This window comes from Hylobates moloch, unplaced genomic scaffold (genome assembly GCF_009828535.3).
Source record: "Hylobates moloch isolate HMO894 unplaced genomic scaffold, HMol_V3 SCAFFOLD_14, whole genome shotgun sequence".
In the NCBI taxonomy this organism is placed as follows: domain Eukaryota; kingdom Metazoa; phylum Chordata; class Mammalia; order Primates; family Hylobatidae; genus Hylobates; species Hylobates moloch.
In genome coordinates this window covers 39674857-39699294 of record NW_026652289.1, presented here as the reverse complement: position 1 = coordinate 39699294, position 24438 = coordinate 39674857, and the positions used below count along the sequence as shown (strand labels likewise).

General features: G+C 46.8%; 1 protein-coding gene across 1 annotated transcript in view; it reads left to right on the top strand.

Moving 5' to 3' along the window:
- The window catches only part of ZNF710 (zinc finger protein 710), an 80937-nt gene that overhangs the window by 711 nt on the left and 55788 nt on the right, over nucleotides 1-24438 (top strand). The gene's annotated exons all lie outside the window — the stretch shown is intronic.

Below are 24438 nucleotides of genomic sequence, written 5' to 3'. Positions count from 1 at the left end.
GGGGGGGCTGGGGGCGTCCCCGAGGGCCACTGGCCGCCGCACGCTGGGCGCCGCGGGACCTCCGCCCGGACGGCGTCGGGGCGCCGCGGGCCAGGGACCCAGGACCGGCGCTCGCTGGCTGGGGGCGTGGGGGTGGGGGTGGGGGTGGGGGTGGCGGGCGGGGTCCCTACGGCCCGTCTTGAGCCTCCCGCGGCTCAGCCCCCCTTCCTCCTCGTCGCCTTCTCTCCGTCTTCTCGCGGTCATTTTCCTAATTGGATGGAGCTGTGGGGCGTGATCGCCGGCGTCAGATCGGGGCCCTCAGGCTACCAGGTGGGCGCGCGGGCTTGGGGACCGACGGGGCAGCCTCAGCCTCCCCACCCTAGGCGCGCAGATCCCGCAGATCCGGCCCTTGGGCCACCGCCCCCTTCACCGCGGACTTGCTAACTAGTGCGTATCGGATTTTTTTCCAACTTGCTTTTTAAGATGACTTTTATGGGCGCTGCAACTGCTTCCCTCCAGTCTAAGCTGTAGTTTGGAAAGATTTAAGAGGCCAGGGAGGTGCTTGTGTGGATTTTAACCGACCCGAAAGAGTCATTCATGTATCTCTAGGCTTTGCGAGACGGTTAGGGCAAGGCGTAGCAGTATCCTGGGTGCCTTTTTTTTTTCTTGATATGGAGTCTTGCTCTGTCGCCCAGGCTGGAGTGCAGTGGCGCGATCTCGGCTCACTGCAGCCTCCGCCTCCCGGGTTCAAGCGATTCTCCTGCCTCAGCCTCCCCAGTAGCTGGGGACTACAGGCGCACGCCACCACGCCCGTTTAATTTTTAATTATTTTTAGGAGAGACGGGGTTTCACCATATTGGCCAGGCTGGTCTCAAACTCCTGACCTCGTGATTCGCCCGCTCTGTCCTCCCAAAGAGCTGGGATCACAAGGACTCTTCGAGGTGCTCGTCCTACCGGGTCTGAGGGAGGCCTGCCGGGAAATCCAGTGAGGGACCAACGTCATGGCCCACCCTTGAGCTGCAGGCCGAGTGCCCACCTGCAAAGGGCACCCTGAGCACCTTTCTTGCTGTGCAAAATGGAAACTCCCGGCCGGTATGGAGCTGCAGGGTACATAACTAGTCCCTGTGGGCGCCTGGGAAATTCACAAAACTCCCCCACAGGTGTGCGGAGAAGGACTTTGTGCTCTTGGGGGTCACTCAGCCAGCTTTGAAGCTGCCCTCTCAGTCCTGCATTTGTACACGTGTAAGTAAAACCAGTCAAAGTTCATTTCTGCCAAGTAGAGGGCTGGGGGTCTGTGTCCCTATTGCATCTTCACCAGGGGGCCTAGAGAACCAATGGGGCCACGTGGGAGAAGGGAAGAAGAAAACCGTTCTTAACTCATAAGGTAAGAGAGAATGTATTCCTAATGTGATCAAAGCTGATGGGGCTATCTGGTTTTGACTTCTGAAACCTAGAGTGGCCATTCTTTTCTCATTTGTTTTAAAGACAATGTTATTTTCTATAGTTTCTCAGTGGTTTTATCAGCTGACCCTCAGGCTAGGGTGACTGTGCTGGGTACCTGCCAGTCTCAGAGCAGAACCTCTGATCGGTCATCTGTAGCTCCAGAGAGGTGCCCACCTGGTGCCCCAGTGACCTTCTGGAGCTGGCTTTTCCTGCATGAGGGCCGTGGGGATAGAGCTGCTTTCTTCTGGGTAGGGAGAATTGGATGTTTGGGTCACATTTTCTTCCTCCAGCCTGGCCTGGTTGCCTGTGTCTTGGTAGAGGGGGGCTGCAGTGAGTTGAAGTGGGACCCAGGCTCACTTGCTTGTGTTCTCAGAGCTGATACCTGGGTGAGTCCTCAGCCCACGGTGTGTGGTCAGCGGGCCATTTTTTCAGGGCTTGGGTCATTTCCATTCCAACCAGGCATTTCCTACCAGGGAGACTTATTTTAGGCTCACTGTCTAGAGACAAGGAGACAGACAAGGTCTCGAATGGTTTTTGAGTTGGAGGAAGGGAGACTAATGGGACCACCAGAGATTTTGCACTTCTATTTTAGGTTAGCCTTGTGGCCCAGAGATATTTCTAGCAGAGTTGTGTTTGGAAAGAAGCACAACTTCTTTCTAGAAGGGAGTAAATAAATAAATAAAGGAGGAGTCCAGCACATCTTGGAGGAGACAAGTGAAGTCAGCTCCCTGGCCCCACCAGTGCTGATGCTTGGCGCAGGCTCCTCATCTGGCTTGCTGACCCCTCCCATACTCCCGGTTCCTCAGGCCTAGCCAGGGCCTAGCCCAGGGCAGGACTCATTGTGTTTAAATAAGAAATCTGTGAATGTGCTGGGTCTGCTGTTAATGGTGGTTGCTCCCAGCCCTTTGACTTCAAAGCTGGAAGAAGGCCTTAGAGATTGTCTGAAAGCAACTGAGGCAGGAAGAAAGCTCTGTACCCAGGATTACACAGTAAGTGGGAGAGCCAGCACTCAAACCTGAGCTTTCAGAGCCTGTTCCCAGTGCTGTTTCTACAAGGCCACTGTCTCTGCTACTGCTGGGGATCCCAAATCAAGCTCACTTCAAAGAATGTAGCTATGAGAGCATGAAACCGTGGGCTCACGCTGCACACATGAGATGGGTAAATGGAGCGCCTCATTTTCCAGATGTGTTACACAAACTGTGCTGGAGGATGTGACTGGCCAGTGAGACAACTAGGGGGAACTGGGTGATTCAGGCTGTTTCAACATTGACTTCTTCAAAGTCCAACAATCAGAGAAGCAGTTTAGTCATCGGGATTTTCTCACATCACACCATTTTTTGATCTGGAATGCTTTCTTCGTACTTTGACTTGTATGTGATTTATTTAGGATTGGTCAGGAGAGAAGAGAAGGAATGTAAGGACCCAAGACCTGAACTGATCTCCATCTGTGGGTTAAATGTACTAGAACGTTTGTGAGGGTAGACGTCTTTGCTTTGTTCATTGCTGAGCCCCTGTGCCTAGAATAGGGTCTGATCCATAGTGGGCCCTCAGTAGATACTTGCTGAATGAATGTACTGGACATTAGGGAAAGGATTTGCCTCCCAGAAGGAACCCATGAATGACACAGGCAGGGACAGGGAGGTGATTGATGGGAGCTGCAGAGTTGTGCTGTGAGTCATTGCTTCAAACAAGCTCCAGACAGGTGAGGCAGGAGGGGGCTGGGAAGAGAGGATCCTGAATGGGGTGGAGCCCCTGGGTGGAGACTTGTGCAAAACAATAGGTTTTTTTAGACTTTTTTTTTTTCTTTTTTTGAGAGGGAGTCTTGCTCTTTCACCAGGCTGGAGTGCAGTGGCGTGATCTCAGCTCACTGCAACCTTCGCCTCCCGGCTTCAAGCGATTCTCCTGCCTCAGCCTCCTGAGTAGCTGGGACTACAGGTGTGTGCCACTACACCCAGCCTAATTTTTGTATTTTTAGTAGAGATGGGATTTCACCGGGTTGGCCAGGATGGTCTCGATCTCTTGACCTCGTGATCTGCCCGCCTTGGCCTCCCAAAGTGCTGGGATTACAGGCGTGAGCCACTGCACCCGGCCTGAAACAATAGGTTTTGAATTGGACTCAGGATATAGGGAGAATAATAATAATCATGTGTCTTAGGCCAGAATTATGCTGTGTGCTTTGTGTATTTGTCTCTCTTAGTCCTTGCAGGTGCTGGCTCTTGCATTCTTATTCTCATTTGGCAGAGGAGTTAAATAACTTGTCCAAGGGCACAGAGCTGGTATCTAAACCCAGGCTGTCTAACTTCAAACTTTGCCTCCCAGGAACGATGACGTGGTCATATATATCTGCCCATGCCAAAGAGTTGGGTGTTCAGCACTTCGGGGTTCCTTGGAAGGACAGCAGCAGAAAAACTAAAGAAGAAATTGTGGGTCTGCAGCACAGGGAGGCTGGTCAGGGAGTGTGCCTGAAGAGGGTTCACCCAGTGAGGCCTATAAGGGAATGCTTATTTTAGGGGCCTAACTATTTCTCAAGCAGAGTGGCTATTGTGAGATCAGGGCTATTTTGCACTTGATAAAGATGTAGGAGATCTTTTTATGGGCAAAGATTGCTTTTCAGCTTAAAGTTTAGTTGGCATATATTTGAAACTAGTGGGAATTTTAAAGCTAAGAAATGTCCTTGTTGGCCTTGATACCACCAGAGGCTATTTCCCACATGTGTAAATGTTACCTGCCTGCTCCAGGATGCTGGCCCAGCCTGTTCCAGACCACAGCAGCTCCTCGTTCATTGGCAATCTGTGATGTGCTAGACACTGTGCAGTTCCCGTCCTCGTGAAGCTTGCAGTCTCCCTGGGAGGCAGGCATTAAACTAATAATTACACAAATACTCTTTAATTACAGTTGTTATAAATGCTTCAAAGGAAAAAGTACAGAGGCATAGAAGCCAGTAATCATGGAGAGGGGGAAGGGAGGCTTTCCTGAAGAAAGGACATTTAAATAGCCACCTGCAGTGTGGATGTAGAGGCTTTAACCAGGGTGGTACAGTTCATTAACCTTGATGTGAACCTTGCAACTCCATATGTGATCCATGGACCAGCATCAGCGTTACCTGGTAGTGAGTTAGAAATGCAGAGCCCCGGGCTCCTCAGCAAACCTACTGGATCTGCATTTTAATTCACATGCATGGTAATGTCTGTGAAGCACTGATGGACTCAAAAGTACTGAAATGAGAGGTTCTAAGCTTTGCTGGGAGCTCACTGGGTGATGCTGGGAAAGTCACCCAGGGGTGACTTCTCTGATCTTTGGCTTTTTCCAGTTTGTGCTGTCTCCCCGCTTGTTGAGGGTGACCCACCCCTGTGTTGCTGTTGATGGAGACCCTGCAGACACTAGTCCATGCTCTGGTCTGGCTTCTGTAAGCACTGAAGATGGGCTGAACCATCAGAGCTTTTGATAAGGATCAGAATAATTCCCTAAAAGTGTGTGGAGCTGCACACAGAGATTGTCTTAAGGTGACCCTGGGAGGATTTGGCCTGAAGCAAGAGAAAAACTGGCAAGGGTCAAAAGGGCTTTGGGGAAGAAAGGTGTAATGTTTCTGCCAAAAGCGGAACCTAAAACGGGGAGAGAGAGGCACCTGCTCAATAGTTCCATGCATGGGAACATAATACTTTTAAGAATTGCCTCAGAGTTTTATCCTGGAGACCTTCACATCACTGTAGAGAAGACCAGACGGTTGAAATCAGGGGTCCTGGACTCTTGCAGTGCGTGGGTGGGCTTCAAGGGTCAGGGGTACTTGAAACTGTGCAGAAGGTTACATGTCTGCAGTTTTCTGGGAAGAGGACCCATAGCTTTCACTGGCCTCAAGGGAGATTGCGGCTCTAAGAATTTGTCAAATGTCTTACTGGACTAACCTCACCCAACTCTCTTGTTATACAGCACATATGATATGCCAGGCATAATTGTAAGCACTTTATACATACTGTTAGCTCATTTAGGTTGAATACCTTTCTGGAGGTCACAGATCTAGTAAGCCTCAGAGCCAGGATTAGAACCCAGGCACTGGGGTCCCAGAGTCGCTGGTTGCAAAGCCTACCCTAGTAACAGGGCAAGCAGGACTAGGGGTGAGCTCTTTTTGGTAGCACAGATGAAGAGGCTCACCCCCACCCCCACTTTACAAGTAAGCATCTCCCTGGTTGTTCGTGTAAAACATAGAAAAGATTTTCCCAAGGAAGCAGCTTGTGAATTGTTCCAGGTTGCCAGGCTAGCCCATGAAAGCCTGTATCACTATTGAGCCCAACTCATGCTTGTTTGCAAAGAAAATAATTAGAAAACAAGACTGCTGCCACACCAAAGGCTAAATTAAAAATTCTAGAATAGGAAAGAAGGCACTTGAAGAATTGCACCCTTAAATCAGGGAGGTAAGGTGGCAACAGGAAATTGGCGTAGATTCTGAAAGGGAGGGATTAAAGGATGTTACAGCCAAAGCACAGCCAAATATATGTTGAATCAGCAGCTTCAAAAGGTAAAACAACTGTTTTTTATTACCTACTAATTAATGTGTATAGCTCACAGACCTGACCCTTTCCCCATCCCTAGTGCCTACCCTAAGTACAGAGGCCTTTTGTCTTTTCTCTCACTCATTTTGTGTTATTTGAATTTTTATCCAGTATGTATTAATGTATTGTCTGTCTGTCTGTCTGTCTGTCTGTCTGTCTGTCTGTCTGTCTGTCTATCTATCTATCTATCTATCTATCTATCTATCTATCTATCTATCTGAAGTAAAAGAACTATTAGAAGTGGGTTGGAGGCCGGGCGCAGTGGCTCATGCCTGTAATCACAGGACTTTGGGAGGCCCAGGCAGGAGGATCGCTTGAGCCCAGGAGTTTGAGAACAGCCTGGGCAACATGGTGAGACCCTGTCTCTACAAAAAAGTTTTATAAATCAGTCGGTGGCACGTGTAGCTGTAGTCCCAGCTACTTGAGAGACTGAGGTGGGAGGATCGCTTGAGCGCAGGAGGTTGAGCTGTGATGGCGTCAGTGTACTCCAGCCTGAAAACCCTGTCTCAAAAAAAAAAAAGAAAAGAAGTGGGTTGGCCTCTTTCGCAATCACCATTGTAAAGGATTTTCTGATATTAAATGCATATGCTCTATTTTGTGTTTATTTCTGGGAGAACTAAGAAAACTGTTGGAAATGTGAGAATTTTTAGTGTAGTCGGAAGCTGAGAATAAGTGATCATATTGTGACCCAACTATTTTCCCTTTCTTCTTTCCCTGCCCCCAGCATGTTATATATATGGAATCGAAATGAAGTTAGAATGGTCACGACAGAAAGCAGGAATGTCCACCCTCCACATTTAAATGGGAAACTATAACTTTTGTGATAACTCTTGGTCATGTGTGGTTTTGTCTTCTGGATGGTACCTGGAATGCCATCCCGGACCCCATCCCATTCTCAGTGGGACAGCAAGGATATGGGCTTCCAGACTGGGAAGGCTGTCCTGCATGTGTTTGGTAAAAGACAGTGGCTAAACTTGGGGCACATCAGAATGTCCTCACAAGGACCAAGTCCAAGCTGGCCCCTTGAGAAGCATCAGGTACCCTTTGGAAGCTGGTAGTGCTGGTCAGTTTAATCTCACTCTGTGATGTCTGATTCTCGGGCCCTGGGCCCACAAGCCATCGCTTCCCATCATGGTTCCATTCTCTAGCTGCAAATCACAAGACCGTTTGTAGACTTGCCATTACCCAGAAGCAGGTCACCTCTGAAGTTCAGAACTCTTCCTGTCCTCCCACTACACAGCACTCCTTGAAGCAGCCCTGCCCACCCCTGCTCCAACCTGGGAAATCTGTGCCCACTTCCCTGGTCCATTCCCCATGTGCCCACCATCAACCCCACTGCTTGTTCCTCTGTGTCCTGCCCTGGCTTCCTCCCTAGGTCTGGGCACCCCGCATCCTCCTATGCCTTAATTCTCCACCTACAGCTACAGTCACACCTCTCTCCCCCTCCCCAGCCCCAACCTGTGTCACTTCTCTTTACCCTAGGATTTCACAAAGAAGAGTCCACTCTGTCCCCAGTTCCTCTCTCCCCCTCTTCTCCTTGCCAGCTCAGCAACAGTGGAGTGTTTCACCCCAGCCCACTCTCACTCCAGCTGGCTCTCCTAGAGGTCCCTGGCCACCTACTCATGCCCAGTGGCTCATCTTGTGTGACTAACTCTTACCTGACTGCCCGGTGGCCCATCTTGTGACTTCCTCTTACCTGACTTCTCCATAGCAGTTATTGTCATGAATAGTCTTCTCCACCTTGGGTCTGGCTCATCACTCTGGGTCCTTTTCCTACCTCTCTCATCTGTTTTTTTGTACCATTCTTTCCTGTTGCTATGCTTTGGTGCCTTGGCCACAGTTCATTGCTACTTGCTTACCTACCATGACTGTGGTTTCAGCCTGTATAGGACTCTTGGCCTATGATCCCTGTCCTCATGTCTCCTGTAGACAGCCTAGGGCTGGATTTCCTTGTTTTTAATCTAGTCTGATATCTATGCTCTTTAACCAGAGAGTTCAAGCCATTTGCATTTGTTATGGTTTTGGAAATAGATGGATTTCTTTTTTTTTCTTCTTTTTTTTTTTTTTTTTTGAGACAGGATCTCACTCTGTCACCCAGGCTGGAGTGCAGTGGCGGATCTCAGCTCACTGCAACCTCTGCCTCCTAGGCTCAAGTGATCCTCCCACCTCAGCCTCCCAAGTAGCTGGGACCACAGGCATGCACCACCACAGCTGGCTAATTTTTATTTTTTTTATTTTTTGTAGAGATGGGGTTTTTCCATGTTGCCCAGGCTGGTCTTGAACTCTGAGCTCAGGCTATCCACCTGCCTCGGCCTCCCAAAATGCTGGGATTACAGTGTGAGCCCCCGCACCTGGCCAAAACAGGATGCAGATTTCTTTCTACCATCGTATTTGGTGTTTTCTATGTGTTCTTTTTCTGATTCTTCTGTTCATTCTTTTGAATTGATTGAAAGATTTTTTTCTTTCCTTCAGTCCATTTTTTCTCTACTGCTTTGAAACTCGTATACTGTTTTGAAAATTTTTTTATTTTTAGAGAAAGGATCTTGCTCTGTCACCCAGGTGGGAGTGTAGTGGCAGGATCATAGCTTACTGTAACCTTGATTTACTGGGCTCAAGTAATTCTCTCTCCTCAGCCTCCTGGTAGTTGGTCTTGAATTTGAACTTCTGTTTTTTATTGTTGGTTTTTTTTTTTTTTTTTTTTTTTTTGAGACGGAGTCTCACTCTGTTGCCCAGGCTGGTGTGCAATGGTGCAATCTTGGCTCACTGCAACCTCTGCCTCCTGGGTTCAAGTGATTCTCCTGTCTCAGCCTCCCGAATAGCTGGGATTACAGGCATGCGCCACCATGCCTGGCTAATCTTTGTATTTTAGTAGAGACAGGGTTTCACCATGTTGCCCAGGCTGGTCTTGAACTCCTGACCTCACATGATCCACCCGCCTTGGCCTCCCAAAGTGCTAGGATTACAGGCGTGAGCCACCGCGCCCGGCCTAGCCTCCTGAGTAGTTGGGACTACAGGCACGGAACCACCACTCCTGGCTGGTTTTATTTTTTAGAGGCAAGTTCTGGCTATGTTGCCCAGGCTGGTCTCAAACTCCTGGCCTCAATCCATGCTCCTGCCACGGCCTCCCAGAGTGTTGGGATTACAGGTGTGAGCCACCGTGCCTGGCCTGAAACGCAGACTGCGTAATGTTTGGTTGGTGTCTGTAAATTTTTTTCAAACAATGTAAAGACCTTAGAATGCTTTATATAAAGTGACCACTGTCCCTCCCCACATTCCATTGTCATACAATGGTTTATGTTTCTGTCTTTAATCCCACAAATTGGACTCTAATTTTAATGTTGTATACACTTAATCCTTTGTTTTTATTTTCCACATATTTACCTTTTACTCACATTTTCCCTTTCATCTCAGGTCTTCTTTCTGGGATCAGAACATCATGTGGCAAAGGTCTTTTAGTCATAAGCTTTCAGTGTCCGTTTGGCTGAAATCTTATTTCATCCTTATTCTTTTTTTTTTCTTCTTCATCTTTTTTTTAGCCTAGAATATATATAATAATGGCTTCATCCTTACTCTTAAAAGATAGTTTTGCTGGGTAGAAAACATTAGCCTGACCATTATTTTCTCAGTATTTACGGGCATCATTCCACTGTCTTCAGGCTTTCATTGTTGATATTAAGAAGCTGGGGGCCGGGTGTGGTGGCTCACGCCTGTAACCCCAGCACTTTCGGAGGCCGAGGCAGGCGGATCACGAGGTCAAGAGATTGAGACCATCCTGGCCAACATGGTGAAACCCTGTTTCTACTAAAAATACAAAAATTAGCTGAGTGTGGTGGCGTGTGCCTGTAGTCCCAGCTACTCAGGAGGCTGAGGCAGGAGAATCGCTTGAACCCGGGAGGTGGAGGTTGCAGTGAGCCGAGATGGCGCTACTGCACTCCAGCCTGGCAACAGAGAGAGACTCCGTCTCAAAAAAAAAAAAAGAAAAAGAAGTTGGTAGCCCAATTATTGTTCCCTTAGGTAAATTCTTCTCTGTAGTTGTTTTGTGTGTGCATTTTTTTTTTTTTCTGTAATCTTTCTCTGTCTCCCAGGCTGGAGTGCAGTGGCGCAATCTCGGCTCACTGCAAGCTCCACCCCCCGGGTTCACGCCATTCCCCTGGACTACAGGCGCCTGCCACTGCACCCGCCATCACACCTGGCTGATTTTTTGTATTTTTAGTAGAGACGGGGTTTCACTGTGTTAGCCAGGATAGTCTCGATCCCCTGACCTCGTGATCCACCCACCTCGGCCTCCCAAAGTGCTGGGATTACAGGCGTGAGCCTCCATGCCTGGCCAACTTTTTCATTTTTAATCTTTTTTTATTCCGAGTGTTTTCAGGGTAATTTTTTTTTCCACGAACAGAGCAATGAAGGGGTAATTTCTTGTTTTCTAGTTCACTAATTCTCTCTTTAGTTATCTCTAATCCCTGTTTAGCCCTTCACTGAGGTATTTTTAATATAAATATTAACTCATAGATTTAATATATCTAATGTGTTTTACTTCATTGCAGTTGTTATTTTTGATGCTCATCCATTGAGCTTGTAATGTGAATGATTTTTTTTTTTTATTTCTGGGTTTCTATTTTATTATTTTTCAAATATGCTTGGTCTTTTAATAAACAATCTCTTACTCCTTGTGTTTTTTAATTCCTCACTTTATTTCTTTAATCATATTAAACATGTTTATTTTGTATTCTGTATCCAATAAATCTAATATCTAAAGTATTTGCATTATAGTTGTATTGTTTGATGCTTCTGCTGACTTCCACTCACGAGGGCGTGTTCCTTAGGTGTTCCGTGATTTTTGCTTTTTGTTTGTTTTTTTATTTATTTGAGATGGAGTTTCATTCTTGTTGCCCAGGCTGGAGTGCAGTGGCACAATCTCGGCTCACTGCAAGCTCTGCCTCCCGGGTTCACGCCGTTCTCCTGGCTCAGCCTCTTGAGGAGCTGGGATTACAGGTGTCCACCACCATGCCTGGCTAAGTTTTGTATTTGTAGTAGAGATGGGGTTTCACCATGTTGGCCAGGCTGGTCTCGGACTTCTGACCTCAAGTGATCTGCCCACCTTGGCCTCCCAAAGTGCTGGTATTACAGGTGTTACCACTGTGCCTGGTCACGTGTTGTGTGATTTTTGATTGCAAGCTTATGTTTATTAGGATTCTATCTGTGAGAATTCTTTGAGGTATAGGATGAGAGTACCTTCTTTCAGGGAGGTTGTGTGTTTCCTTCTGCTAGATACCTGAAGGGCCTACAGATGGATTCATTTCTCTATAATTCTTAGCTTGCAGTTTTGACAACCAGAACCTAAACCCACATAAGAGCCTGCCAATGACCACAGATTCTCAGAGGAACCTTTTTTTTTAAAACTCCACCCACAGCTAACACTAAGATTACTTCCTTCCTGAATATATATCACCAGACGCTCTGTTTTGTCCCATTGTTGCTTTATTGCCAAATGCCTTCTCTCAATTTTTGGTCAAAGTCCTAATCATTTCAGGCCCAATTAAAAACTCGGTATCTCCTGAGCCTTCCCCACACCATATGTTGCAAAATTATCTGGTCTTTCCACATTCACAGGCCACTGTTGCATTACCCATTAGTCTGTGAATATACGCGTTCGGACCCCACACTGGATTCTGAGCTTTTTGAAAGCACAGAGCTGTATCATTTATTTCTGGAGCCCCAGTCCCTGGCTCACTGTTGTGCAGAGTAGTTGTTTCATAGATATTTATTGATCAAATAGAATTTATGGCAAAACCAGTACTTCTCTTCTTTTTGAATAGTAATAAAAAAAAAAAAATCACAAGCCCAAGCACCCCCGGTCTTGGACAAAGCCAGTTCACCTCTTTGGATCTCAATATCCTTAGCTGTAAAATGAAAGGATGCTCTGAGGTCTCTACTTGTTCTGAGACACTGAGATCCAATGCAGCTGTGTGTCCGTCAGTCACAATACCATGGATCAACTCTTGACTTACAAATTGAATGAAGGGATGGGAGGGCTGTGGTGAGAAAGAGTGTGATTCTGAGGTAACTGGGCATGAGTTGGAAGAGAGGAAGGAGAAGGGACTTCAAGATGGTTTAATATAAAATAAAGATGGCAGAACCAGGCATGACGGTGTGTCCTTGTAATCCCAGCTACACTAGAGGCCGAGGTGGGAGGATCAGTTGTACCTGGGAGTTTGAATCCAGTCTGGGAAACATAGTGAGACCCTATCTCTTAAAAAAAAAAAAAAAAAGATGGCATTTAAAAAATTATGACCTGGTTTAGATGACCATCTAAAAAATGAACACATTAAAACAAAATAAATTTCAGTTGGGTTAAAGATGGTAAATATTTTTAAAAATGAAATTGGAGAAAGTACTTTCTAAGAATGACTTAAAACCCAGAAGTCATAAGAGAAAAAATTAATATATTTGACCCTATGCAAGTAAAGAATTTCTTCGTGGCAGAATCCATCATAAAATCAAAGGAGTCTCCCAGTTCTCAAAATTGGGAAAGCATTTTTGCAACATATATCATGGAGCTTATTTCCTTAATATCTAAAGAGTTCCTACAAATCATTAAGAAAAAGACCATCAACTGAGTTTTTTTTTTTTTTTTGAGGTGGAGTTTTGCTCTTGTTGCCCAGGCTGAAGTACAATGGCACGATCTGGCCTCACCGCAGCCTCCGTCTCCTGGGTTCAGGTGATTCTCCTGCCTCAGCCTCCTGAGTAGCTGGGATTACAGGCATGCGCCACCACCCCAGCTAATTTTGTATTTTTAGTAGAGATGGGGTTTCTCCATGTTGGTCAGGCTGGTCTTGAACTCTCGACCTCAGGTGACCCACTCGCCTCAGCCTCCCAAAGTGCTGGGATTACAGGCGTGAGCCACCGCGCCCAGCCCATCAACTGAATTTTTAAAGCAGGCTAAAAACGCGAACAGTTCACAGAAAAGGTTCTGAACCATATGAGAATGTGTTGAGCCCACTAGCAATAAGAGAAACACAAGTTTTCTGTGGAGATGTGATGGTGGGGAACAGATACTCTCATAGTTGTTGATAGAAGTGTAAATCAGTACAACTTTTATGGAGGAAATTCTGCCAATATTTATTAAAATTAAAAGTGCACGAGCAATTCCACTTTTGGAAATTTCTCTTACAGATAAATTGTACACGTGTGAAATGATGCATTTTTCAAGATAGTTAATTGCATCATTGCTTGTAAAAGGAAAAGAGAAAGGAAATAACCAGAATGTCTGTCACTAGAGAACTGGTAAATAAATTATCCTGCCACCATACAATGCAATTCTCTTTTTTTTTTTTTGAGACGGAGTCTTGCTCTTGTCATCCAGGCTGGAGTGCAGTGGCGCAGTCACAGCCCGCTGCAGCCTCGACCTCCCAAGCTTAAGCGATCCTCCCACCTCAGCTTCCCAAGTAGCTGGGAACATAGGCGCATGCCCGTAAATACTGAGAAAACCCACCCAGCTAATTTTTAAATTTTTTGTACAGACAAGGTCTCACTATATTGCCCAGGCTGGTCTCGAACTCCTGGACTCAAGCAATCCTCCCCCTTCAGCCTCCCAAAGTGTTGGGATTACAGGCATGAGTCACTGCAATGCACTACGATGCAATTCTGTGCAGTTGTAATAAAGAATGGACACGCCCTATGTACCAATGTACACTATGTACCAACTAAGACATTTTAAGTGAGAAAGAGAGGGATAGAATGCCTGCTTATGCAGTAGCTCTGCAAGGATATCTCGGAGGCCAGTAACAGTGGTTTCCCACAGTGGGGGCAGACTTTTCATGGTGTATCTTTTTCTGTATTTTGAATCTTGTACCTTGTGCACGTACTACCTAATAATTTTTTTTAAAGAAGGAAAAAAGGATGGGTAGAAAGAAAGGAGGGGAGGCGGAGGTGGGGAAGAAGGCTTTCACCTTTGCTCTGCATTTTCACATAGATGATTTAAGTTAATAGTCTCCAGAAACTGGTGCAAGGTTATCATTTTTAGACCAAGAAACTGAAGCTCAGAAGTCTGAAATGACTTGCCCAAGTTTATGGAGTTAGCCTTGGAACCTGGCATTGAATTCAGTCCTGACTCCAGAGCCATTGGGCTCGTCTCTGTCAGTTTTCTTTTCTTGCTCTCTTATATTTATTTTATTTTTTTGAGACAGAGTCTCATTCTGTCACCCATGCTAGAATGCAGTAGTACGATCATAGCTCACTGCAGCCTCAAACTCCTGGGCTCGAGTGATCCTCCTGCCTCGGCCTCCCAAGTAGCTGGGACTACAGCTGGGACTATATGATGTACCACCATGTCTGGCTCATTTTTAAATTTTTTGTAGAGGTGGGGTCTGGGCTGGTCTCAAACTAATGGCCTCAGTGATTCTTCCACATTGGCTTCCCGACGTGCTGGGATTATAGGCATGAGCCACTGTGCCTGGCCTCTTGTTTTTTTTAACCAACATTTCATTGATCAAGAACAAATGGCCATACACCATGGCCTAGACCCATCTCTGCAAAGGGAGTGACTGTAAAGAAACTTCCACTCCTGCCTCTGCAGCTGGCTTGTGCCTACGGGGCAAAAGCTCAGGCAGTAGGTGGTGAAGGCAAGCCCAGAGCCCAGCCAGCCACATCAGACACTTCGAGGAGGATTAGGGATTGGCTCTGCAGTCCTGCCTTTGAAGTTCCCAGCTTTTATCAGAATGTCTGAACCTTAGCGTTATTTCAAGGGAGCTTTTCTTTCTGTCTGTAAACTGGCCTCAGGTAGGTGCCAGCTGCTGCCAGGTGCCAAGGGAGCATTTCCTGGCTCCTTAAGCTGGTGCCTTCACTTTGTTTTATGGCAGGGAACTTTTTGGGGGTAAAGGCACTTGGTACTTGGAAGATTCTGGGAGAATAACTTTTTAAAAATATTTTTCTATTCAGAAGTGCCATTGGATGGCATCTCTTTAATTTAAGGGAGGGAGAGGTGCATTTTTATTATTTGTTTCCCAGAACCACCTGTGCTGTTTTTCAAAGTAGGGTATTGACTGCTTCCTCCTTGCTGATGAGAAATGCTGTATGGAGAACAAAGCTGAAAGTGTTGGCCATATATAATATGAGGCTGTAATTTACAGGCTATAGCTTCACCAGGGGAAGAATTTGATGTCTTTAAGAGATACAAAATCATCCAGCTCCAGCTGTCCTTGTGTGTGGTGCCGTATTTATTTTCTAACTTGGAGTCATCATTCTTTAAGAAAGAGGCAGGGTCCTTTGGGGCTGAGGAATGCTCTCGGGGGTAGGAAGTTTTCGAGATCTGTGGGCCTGAGCTGGCGTGTCCAACATCCTGTCACTATACTGCTTGGCATCTTACAAGGGATGCATCCTAATGAGCCACCCTGTCCACTTTTGTTTGGTTACTTGGTGGAGGTGGGAGTGTCTTGAACAGCATGGTGCTGTTCCCCTGTAAAGTTTATACTCATCAGTGCCCAGTTGTTTGCAGAATTCGAGAATGGATGGGAAGCACCCAGGAAACGGTTCCCAAATGGATGCATTTTGATATTTGAAATAGACTTTAAAGCTTTTGGCTTTTGATCATAAAGGGACCGGCAACATTGAGACACCTCCCCACTGCTCCTCAGGTTTTCCTGGTGCTTTAATAATTAAGGCCATGCTCTGTGGAATCTCCTTCCTTGGGCTCCAGGGCATCTCTCTTAGCAAAGGCTAGCTTCTCACTCACAGTGCACTGTGAGTGCTCTGGACGTCCTACCCAGCGTTCTGTTCCATCATCTTCTTGTGTTCTGTCTCACTATCCAGAAAAACTCGTGTGTAACATCAGCTGTGTTCTTTTGCTTCAGTTACAGAGCTTGTTAGAATTTCTCTTCCAAATCCCTGTTTTGGGACTTTTTTTTTTTTGAAATGGAGTCTCGCTCTGTCACCCAGACTGGAGGACAGTGGCGTGATCTCAACTCACTGCAACCTCCGCCTCCCGGGTTCAAGCAGTTCGCCTGCCTCAGCCCCCGAATAGCTGGGATCACAGGCGTGTGCCACCACACCCAGCTACTTTTTGTATTTTTAGTAGAGCCGGGGTTTCACCGTGTTTGCAGGCTGGTCTTGAACTCCTGACTTCAGGTGATCCGCCCACGGTGGCCTCCCAAAGTGCTGAGATTATAGGCGTGAGCCACCGTGCCCAGCTGGGGTTTTTCTACCGTGGTTGTAAAAATTCATTTCTTGTCGCCACCTAGGTTAACAAATCTCAGGTTAGGAACTGGCCTTTTTTCCCCTCCTCTTTGAATTCACTGTCTAAAGAAATGGCCATTGCCCTTTCCCTAAACCAGGACAGAGGTCATGTCTGCTTTGCCTTTTTGCACCTTGGCCCCTGCCTGCCCCTCACCTCCCCACTCCAGCTACAGTGACTGGAAGGGCCTGCACTGGAAAGCTGGGCCCTGGATCTTCATGGACGTTGCTGGAGGATGTGTCTCCCTGCTGGTAGCTCTCATTCTTCCTGTGCTCAGTAGGGCCTTCTGGAGGATTCTAATTTCCCTGTCCTGGAAACCACCTTGAAAATATTCTTAAATATTCTTAGGTGGATTTAAGATGTCTCTGTCTAGTGTTTTTTTGTTTGTTTGTTTTTTTAATCCAGCTCAGATTTGAATGCCCAAAGAATGAACAGTCTCTTAGATCTTGTATCTCTTCCTTTTGTTTTTTAGAAAATAGCTTTTATTGATTTTTTTTTTCTTGCTACAAAGAGGTTGATGATTATTGCAGAAAATTTAGGCACTATAAGTAGGCAAAAAAGATAAAAACCACCTATAATTATTAATATTTTAGTATATTGTATAGCCCCCCCCAGAATATTTTTCAATTTAAAAAAGATGAGATCATACTGTTTGTACCATCTTATTACTTTTTTTTTTTTCTTTTACTTTACAACATGTGATTAAAATTTCCATCAGGTTAAGCAGCCTCTGTCAAGTCACTTTAAAGGGTTGTATAGTTCTTTTGAACAGATGAACTATCATTTATTTAACCGATCTCCTACATTTAGCTTGTTTCCTCTGTTTCTGTCTTGTAAAGAATGCTGTGGTGAACATCCTTGGGTATTTTTGCCCACAGACTTGGTTATTTCCTTGTGATACATCTCCAGAAGAGAATCACTGGGCCAAGGACGCATTCTAAAGGCTGTTGATCTAGTTGGGTAAATTGCCCCCTGGACACATTGTATCATATTTGGATTCAGTTTAGCCAAACACTAACTCCCATGCTTTTAAACATGGTTGTGAGTCATTCAGACCTCTGTTTCCTAATGTTTCTCACAGGTCATACAGGTTGGCTGAGAGTAAATGGCAAGGAAGGGCCTGAGAGACTCCGGGCACAGCTGACCTAGGAAAGGGAGTCTGTCATCCTGGCCCCTCGCTTTACGATGGGAGTGCGAGGGCTGGGCCCAGGGACCCTGTCTTGCCTCCCATGACCTCAGGAAGCTGCAGGCCTGTGGCTCCCCAGGGTAACCTTCTCTGGTGCCAGCCGTTAGGGTGCCCAGGGCAGAGAGCTGGCTTCGAGGATTCCAGAGTCTGTCAGAGAACTTAGGCTGGTCTTTCTTCCAAGAGAATGCTCCTAAACAAACATCCTGCCCTAATCCAGAGACTAGGTTGGTGCTTATGGGGGGCGGTGAGTGGGGGAGCTGAGGATTTCCTGTGCAGGCCTCAGACTCTGGCCCAGGAGTCCAGGCCAAGGAAGTGCCTCTGCCCAGACTTTCAGCCTCTTGAAGCCCAGTTCTTCGTCATCACTTGGTGGGGGGAACAGAGGGAAGTTTGATGGAATTACTGAGGAAGTAGCATTTACGTGGTCTAAATCGGACCTTCCTGTTCCAACTGCTGACCGGCTCCTCCTCCTTTTCTGCTCTCTTCCTCCTGCGTGACAGCGCGTTCTTCATGGGGCCTCTGGGGCCCTTCCTGTGGGCTGAGCTTCTTTCTTCCCTTTTCTCTCCTGCCGGGACCTAGACTGGTGCCCACCTTCAGGACTGGGCACATCCAGGCACCTCACTGCCCCTTCCCTCCTCCAGCTCTGCTCCCAACTCCCCTGCACCCTTCCGTCCAGGCAGGGCTGTCCCAGCTGAGGCCCAAGCCCAGCCCACCCTTTCTTCTCAGTTCTGCCAAGAGGCCATGGGGGCTGGTGGAGGCCCGAGCTGCCCCCCCTCCGGGAGACACAGCATGCCAGCTGCTGCCCGGATGGGTTACAAAAAACAAAAACACAAACCCCAGCCCCTTGAGATGAGGGACATTTCGGTTTCTGTGAACCTGACGACTCATGTGTGTTGGAAATGAGAGGCGCAGGTTGGGAGAGGGAGGCTGCATGTTTCCCCTGGGGTGGGCTTTGTTTAAATTTTAATATGCTCTTCCTTTTTCTCAAAGTGCCAGCAACGGCTCCCAGCTCCTTTGTCATTTTAGCCCTGTTATCTGTCTGGTGGATGAGATCTCTTATCTGCCCAGTCCTCCCTCTCCTCCCTGAATGGCGGGTCCCCCACCTGCCTCCCCGCAACTTGTAACAGTGTTACAGATCTCATTCTGCAACCTTAGATTCAGATGAAACTTGTCACTTTGCTTCTTTAATCGATTAAGATTTGGGGAAAGCACGGGTCCGTTTGTGATAGACCCACCAAGGGCATGAGTAGTGGGCAACTTTGGTGTCCTTTGAGAGAGGATGTGGCACCCCACCCTTAGCAGCCTGGGGGACGTCAGCTCCAAGGGTGAGGGTTTCAGCTCTGGGTTCCTTGCGATGGAGTCAAACGTCTTCTCCAGTGTGTGTTCAGACTTCTGACCTGGCCCCGCCTTAGCCTTGGGGAGCTCTCTCAACTGCGTCCTTTGTTGGATGGAAACTGCATTAGACACAGAAACACAGAGCTGGTCTTTTCCCCACAGGCAGGTGCAGATCTGAAAGAGCCCTGCTGAAGCGTCTCAGAGGCAAGGGGAGGACCTCATCCTTAAGTCACAGGACTCAGGATTAGAGGACCCATGGCTTTCAGCCTCGGCTCGCCATCTCCTAGCCCTGGTGACCCACAGCCTCCCCGAGCCTTGGTTTCACAGCCTGTGAAATGGGTTCATGAGCCTACTTTTCATAGCTATGCTGTGTGTTTGTATATAACCCATGGTTATCACTATTACCTGTGGACCGCGGTGCTATGAAGTCAGGAGAGAGGCCTGCACCATCCTGAATCTTCTGTTCTCTGAAAAATCTCCCTTTGTTCTCTCTTACTTCCTTCATTCAATCAGCAAACATTTACCAACTACCTACCATGTGCTAAACTCTGTCATATTAAGGTGAATGGCATGGTCTCTCTCCCCAGTGAGCCCTCAGTCCAGAAGGGGTACTAGGTATTGGATATAGACACAAAAGAACAGGAAGTTAGCTCTTCGAATGTGCTGGGGGCAGGGGGCTGTAGGGAAGACTGCTTGGTGGAGGTGGTGTCTAGCTGAGTCCTAGCAGACAAAGGAGGCATGGGGGACCAGGGGTGGTGGCTCACACCTGTAATCCCAGCACTTTGGGAGGCCGAGGCAGGCGGATCACCTGAGGTCAGAAGTTCAAGACCAAGTGAACATAGCAAAACCCATCTCTACTAAAAATACAAAAATTAGCCGGGCATGGTGGCGCATGCCTGTAAGTCCCAGCTACTTGGGAAGCTGAGGCAGGAGAATCGCTTGAACCAGGGAGGCGGAGGTTGCAGTGAGCCGAGATCGAGCCACTGGACCTCAGGCTGGGTTACAGAGTGAGACTCTGTCTCAAAAAACAAAACAAGGCTGGGCAAGGTGGCTCACACCTGTAATCCCAGAACTTTGGGAGGCCGAGGCGGGCGAATCACGAGGTCAGGAGTTCAACACCAGCCTGACCAATATGGTGAAACCCCATCTCTACTAAAAATACAAAAATTAGCCGGGTGTGGTGGTGCATGCCTGTAATCCCAGCTACTCGGGAGGCCGAGGCAGGAGAATCGCTTGAACCTGGGAGGCAGAGGTTGCAGTGAGCCAAGATTGCGCCACTGCACTCCAGCCTGGGGGACAGAGTGAGACTCCGTCTCAAAAAAACAAAACAAAAAAGAGGCATGGGGGACTCAAACATGCAAAGGCAGCAAGGGACACACTTGAGGAGTCCGAGGGGTATTGTGGGTGAGATGGCAGAAGATGAGGCTGCAGGTATAGGTGGGGACCAACTGAGAATGTGTCAAAAGGCTCGGGCTTCATCCTGAGGCCTGGGAGGCCACTAGTGGGTTCTGAGCAAAGAAACAATATGGCGGATCACTCTGGCATAAGCCAGGAGACTTGGGGCTTGTGTTGTTAAATCCCTATGGGGAAATCCCTTTGGAGATGTTGACCTGAGAGATGAGAAACCCCTCGGAGGAACACATATGGCACTTTTACTTGAATTCCTTTTCATTTCGCCTAGAATTTCTGCTTTGCATCAGCTGTTTACATATAATTTACGAAAGTACATTAATAGGCTTGATTGTGTTTCTTAAAACTCACTGAGAAGTAACCCCAAGTAAAATTTTTCCACTGGGGCATGTTCTTAATACATATTTATAGTTATTGAATCCATTTAAGAATGTAGAAAGCTCTTTTGAAATGTTGCAGGAGTACATGACATCTTCAGGTTGCGTTTTCCCCAGTCCTGGCAAGGGGAAGAGAAGGAGAATTAATGTCTGTCAAGTAGCTGCTATAGGCCAGACGCTGATCTAGATTCTTTGAATTCAGTGACCCACTGAGAAATAGCATTCCTCTCCCCATTTTACAGACGGGGAAACTGAGGCTTATGAAGGTGGCTGCTTTCCCAAGGCCTCGCACCTATAAGGAGTGGTAGTGGAATTTGAACCCAGATGCGATGAGTCCAAAGCTCACACTCCATCCATTGAATGACTCTGCCACCCAGCTCCTAAGACCTGCCAGAAAATTAAAGCAGGAGCTACAGAGGTGGGTGAGCCACTGGAGAGCCTGGTGGCTTCTAGATAAAAATCAGAGCTAAAACACCAGCTCATTTCCATTCTCCATGCACAAGTTCTTCTGCTGGCTGACAAACTGGAAGCCAGCCCTTCTTTGGGTAGCACTCTTCCAAACAGTGATAGCTGCAAGCTCTTGGCTACATTCTGAGTTGGAGGTTCAGCCCACTGCATGGAGCAGCAGGTAGGCAGTTGGTGCCTGTAGGTGGCATCAAATTGAACATAAACACACTTGCAGGTGAACCAGGCATGGTGGCTCATGCCTGTAATCCCTGTGACTCAGGTGGCTGAGGCAGGAAGATCCCCTGAGCCCAAGAGTTCAAGGCTGCAGTGAACCATGATCACACCACTGCACACCAGCCTGGGTGACAGAGTGAGACCCCAACTCTATTAAAAGCAAAATAAAACAAAACAGTGCTTGGCCAGGCATGGTGGCTCACACCTGTAATCCCAGCACTTTGGGAGGCCAAGGAAGGTGGATCATCGAGCTCAGAAGTTCGAGACCAGCCTAGGCAACATGGCAAAAGCCGGTCTCTACCAAAAATACAAAAAAATTAGCTGGACATGGTGGCATACACCTGTAGTCCCAGCTACTCAGGAGGCTAAGATAGGCGGATCACTTGAGCCTGGGAGGTGGAGGTTGCAGTGAGCCGAGATCATGCCACTGCACTGCAGTCTGGGTGACAGAGTGAGACCTTCGAAAAAAAAGAAAAAAAAAGCATGCTTGAAAGTGACAATCCAGAACACCCAGCCACGGAGTAGGGAGGGGACAAGGGCCAGGTTTATAGAGAAAGGATGTCTGTGGCTCTTTTCCCTGGCCACATGACGCAACCCTCCTTCCCACCCCTTACCCTAAGCCATGCCCAGGCGGCGAGCATTCCCAGAAAACAAGATGCTCCACTGGGGCACTGGGCACCCCAGTATCTCTGCCCATCACTGCAGTTCTTTTGGCCCATGCCATATTTCATTGGCCATCTTAACACATTCCCCCCAGAAAAGGGCACCCCGGTCAGGATGCTCTTCCCCTGACTTTCTAGGAGTGTCTTCCTCCCTCTGACTCCTATGGACCCAGACCCCACCAGACTATGTTGGGGGTGGGAGGGTCATTGGATGCCAGTTGAGACAGCTGATGGCCCCCCACCCGTGCTCCTTCCTCCTGTCTGGTCCAGAGGATTCAGATCCATGAGAATGGGCAGCAGAGAAACAGAGGAGGAAGACCCCAGTGCAAGATGACTCCCAGGAATGGCAGTAGATGTGTGGGGAAGGGAACGCAGGTGGCTGCAAGGCCGTGGCACCTGGGCAGTGCATTTGCCCGTTGCCTGCTTGTGAAATGATGGGTCCCCCAGGAACTATTCTGTCTGTGGCTTCCTTGCCATGCCCCCTCTTTCTCTCATACTTTATCATCTCTGCTGCCTCTCCCTCCACCTCCATCCTTGCTTTCTTCTGAGGGTTGGCAGGTAGATCTCCCTGCTAGATCAGGCTGCTACATCTCCCTGGAGTTTTTGGCCACCTCCTCTCCAGAGCTGCCAGTGTTGGGGTGGGTGGCAGGAACCGACAGAACATCCAAGGTGAACATCGGCCACCCTTTCCATTAGCAAGGGCCTGCACCAGGGATTTGGCCAGAGTTCCTCTGAATTCACTTGGTCTCTGGCAGTTGACCTTGGGTTGAAAATGCAGTTTTTTTGAGTGGGCTTTAGAGATCATGCTGAGGAAGAAAGAAAATAGCCTGCATGGATGTGTTGCTGTGGTTGGATTTCACTGGCTGTTTTTCATATACCTGGTTTTTCCCTGTGAGAAAAAACTCAGCCATGACAGTAAGCAGGGGAAGCTCATTTGAGAGTAGGGGACATGGAGGGATGAGGGCAGTTCTCCGGGGCACCCCTGAGAATGAATTTCCTCCTCCAGAGCCAGGGTGACCGGGTCCTTCCCAGGGCCACCGTCTTCAGGCATCAACACTCTTTTGGGTCTAAATCCAATTATTCCTCAAGTTCTTCTTGGTGGCTTCCTTCACTCTCTGGCCGGGGGGAGCTTTGCAGAAATACTGTTCCAACAGCAGAGCATGTCTGTGACCAAACCTTGGGCAAATACATATTTAAAGAAATCTTATTATTAAAATAGTCGACCTTATGGTTTATGTAGAAAATCTGATAAACACAGACAAGGGTAAAGACAGTACAAATTGCCCCATGATCTCTCAAGCTGGAAATTACCAACACCATTTAGTACTTTTGTGTATTTCCTCACAGCCTTTTTCATTGCATATATGTAAATACACTGTATTTTAAACATGGTTACAAGCACATTGAACTTTATATCATTTTTCTTTTTCATTTGACATAACATTATGGCAAACAAAAACTTTAAAAAAGCACATGGGCTTTACAAGTGAGCATATGCTTTGCAAACATTTCTGTCAGCTACCAGTAACCAACTGCAAAAACTCATATTCTACCCAAAACAGAAATTGTGCCAGTCGGGGAGTCCTTTGATCACCATGCAGTAAACCTCGCCAAAATATTGTAAATTTAAACAAACTAAAACCCAACCACTTGAAAAAATTTAAAGCACTTAAATTGCTATTGGTTCAAGGAAGAAATAAAGAATGTACTGACAAATATTTAGAAAGCATTGAAAACTAGAATGCCACATACCCAAACCTATGGGAGACAGCTGGCACTATTCTCATAGCCTTAAATGCTTTTATTATTAAAAAGGGAGAGAGAAAAGCCAAATAAACTAAGCATTCAGCCTGAGTGCTTAGCAAAAAAAAAGAATAAAAACAGCCCCTAAGGAAAACGAGAGGGAAAAAAAATAGTAAAGATAAAGGCAGAAATAAATGAATTAAGAAAGAAACACAGTGAAATTAGCAAACATATCCAAAAGCTGATTCTGTTTTTAAACAAACAGTAAACTAGATTAACCCCTGGCAATTCTATTTGAGAAATAAGAGGGAGAAATGAAAAAACAAAAACAAAAACAATGACAACAAAAAACAAGGGAATGAGAAAGGGGACATTGCAATAGATACAGAGGAGATTTTAAAATAGTAGAAATTTATGCACAATCATAGGCGTCATTTCAAAATCTCAATTAAATGCATGCTTTTCTGAAAATATATATGTTACTAATTGAGAAAAAATGTTCAATCCTTATCGAAGCATTGCCCCTCTACCCACCAAAGACACTGGTCCCAAGTGTTTTTGCTAGTTAATTGTTTTGAATTTGATAATACTGATAATGCTAAGATGTTCCATAGCTTAGCAAAAGATGGAGAGCTCTCCAATTCATTCTACAAAGCAAAATAAGCCTGATATTAAATATGGCAAAGAGACTATTTTGAAGCATGAAAATGGTGGGTAGGAAATAGAATTCAATAATATATTAAACAAGTCATCCACCATAACCCAGTGGGGCAGGAGGAAAGAATAGTCAATATTAGGAAAGCTTAATATAGTAACTACGTCATGCTCATGCATTAAAGAAGTAAAACCG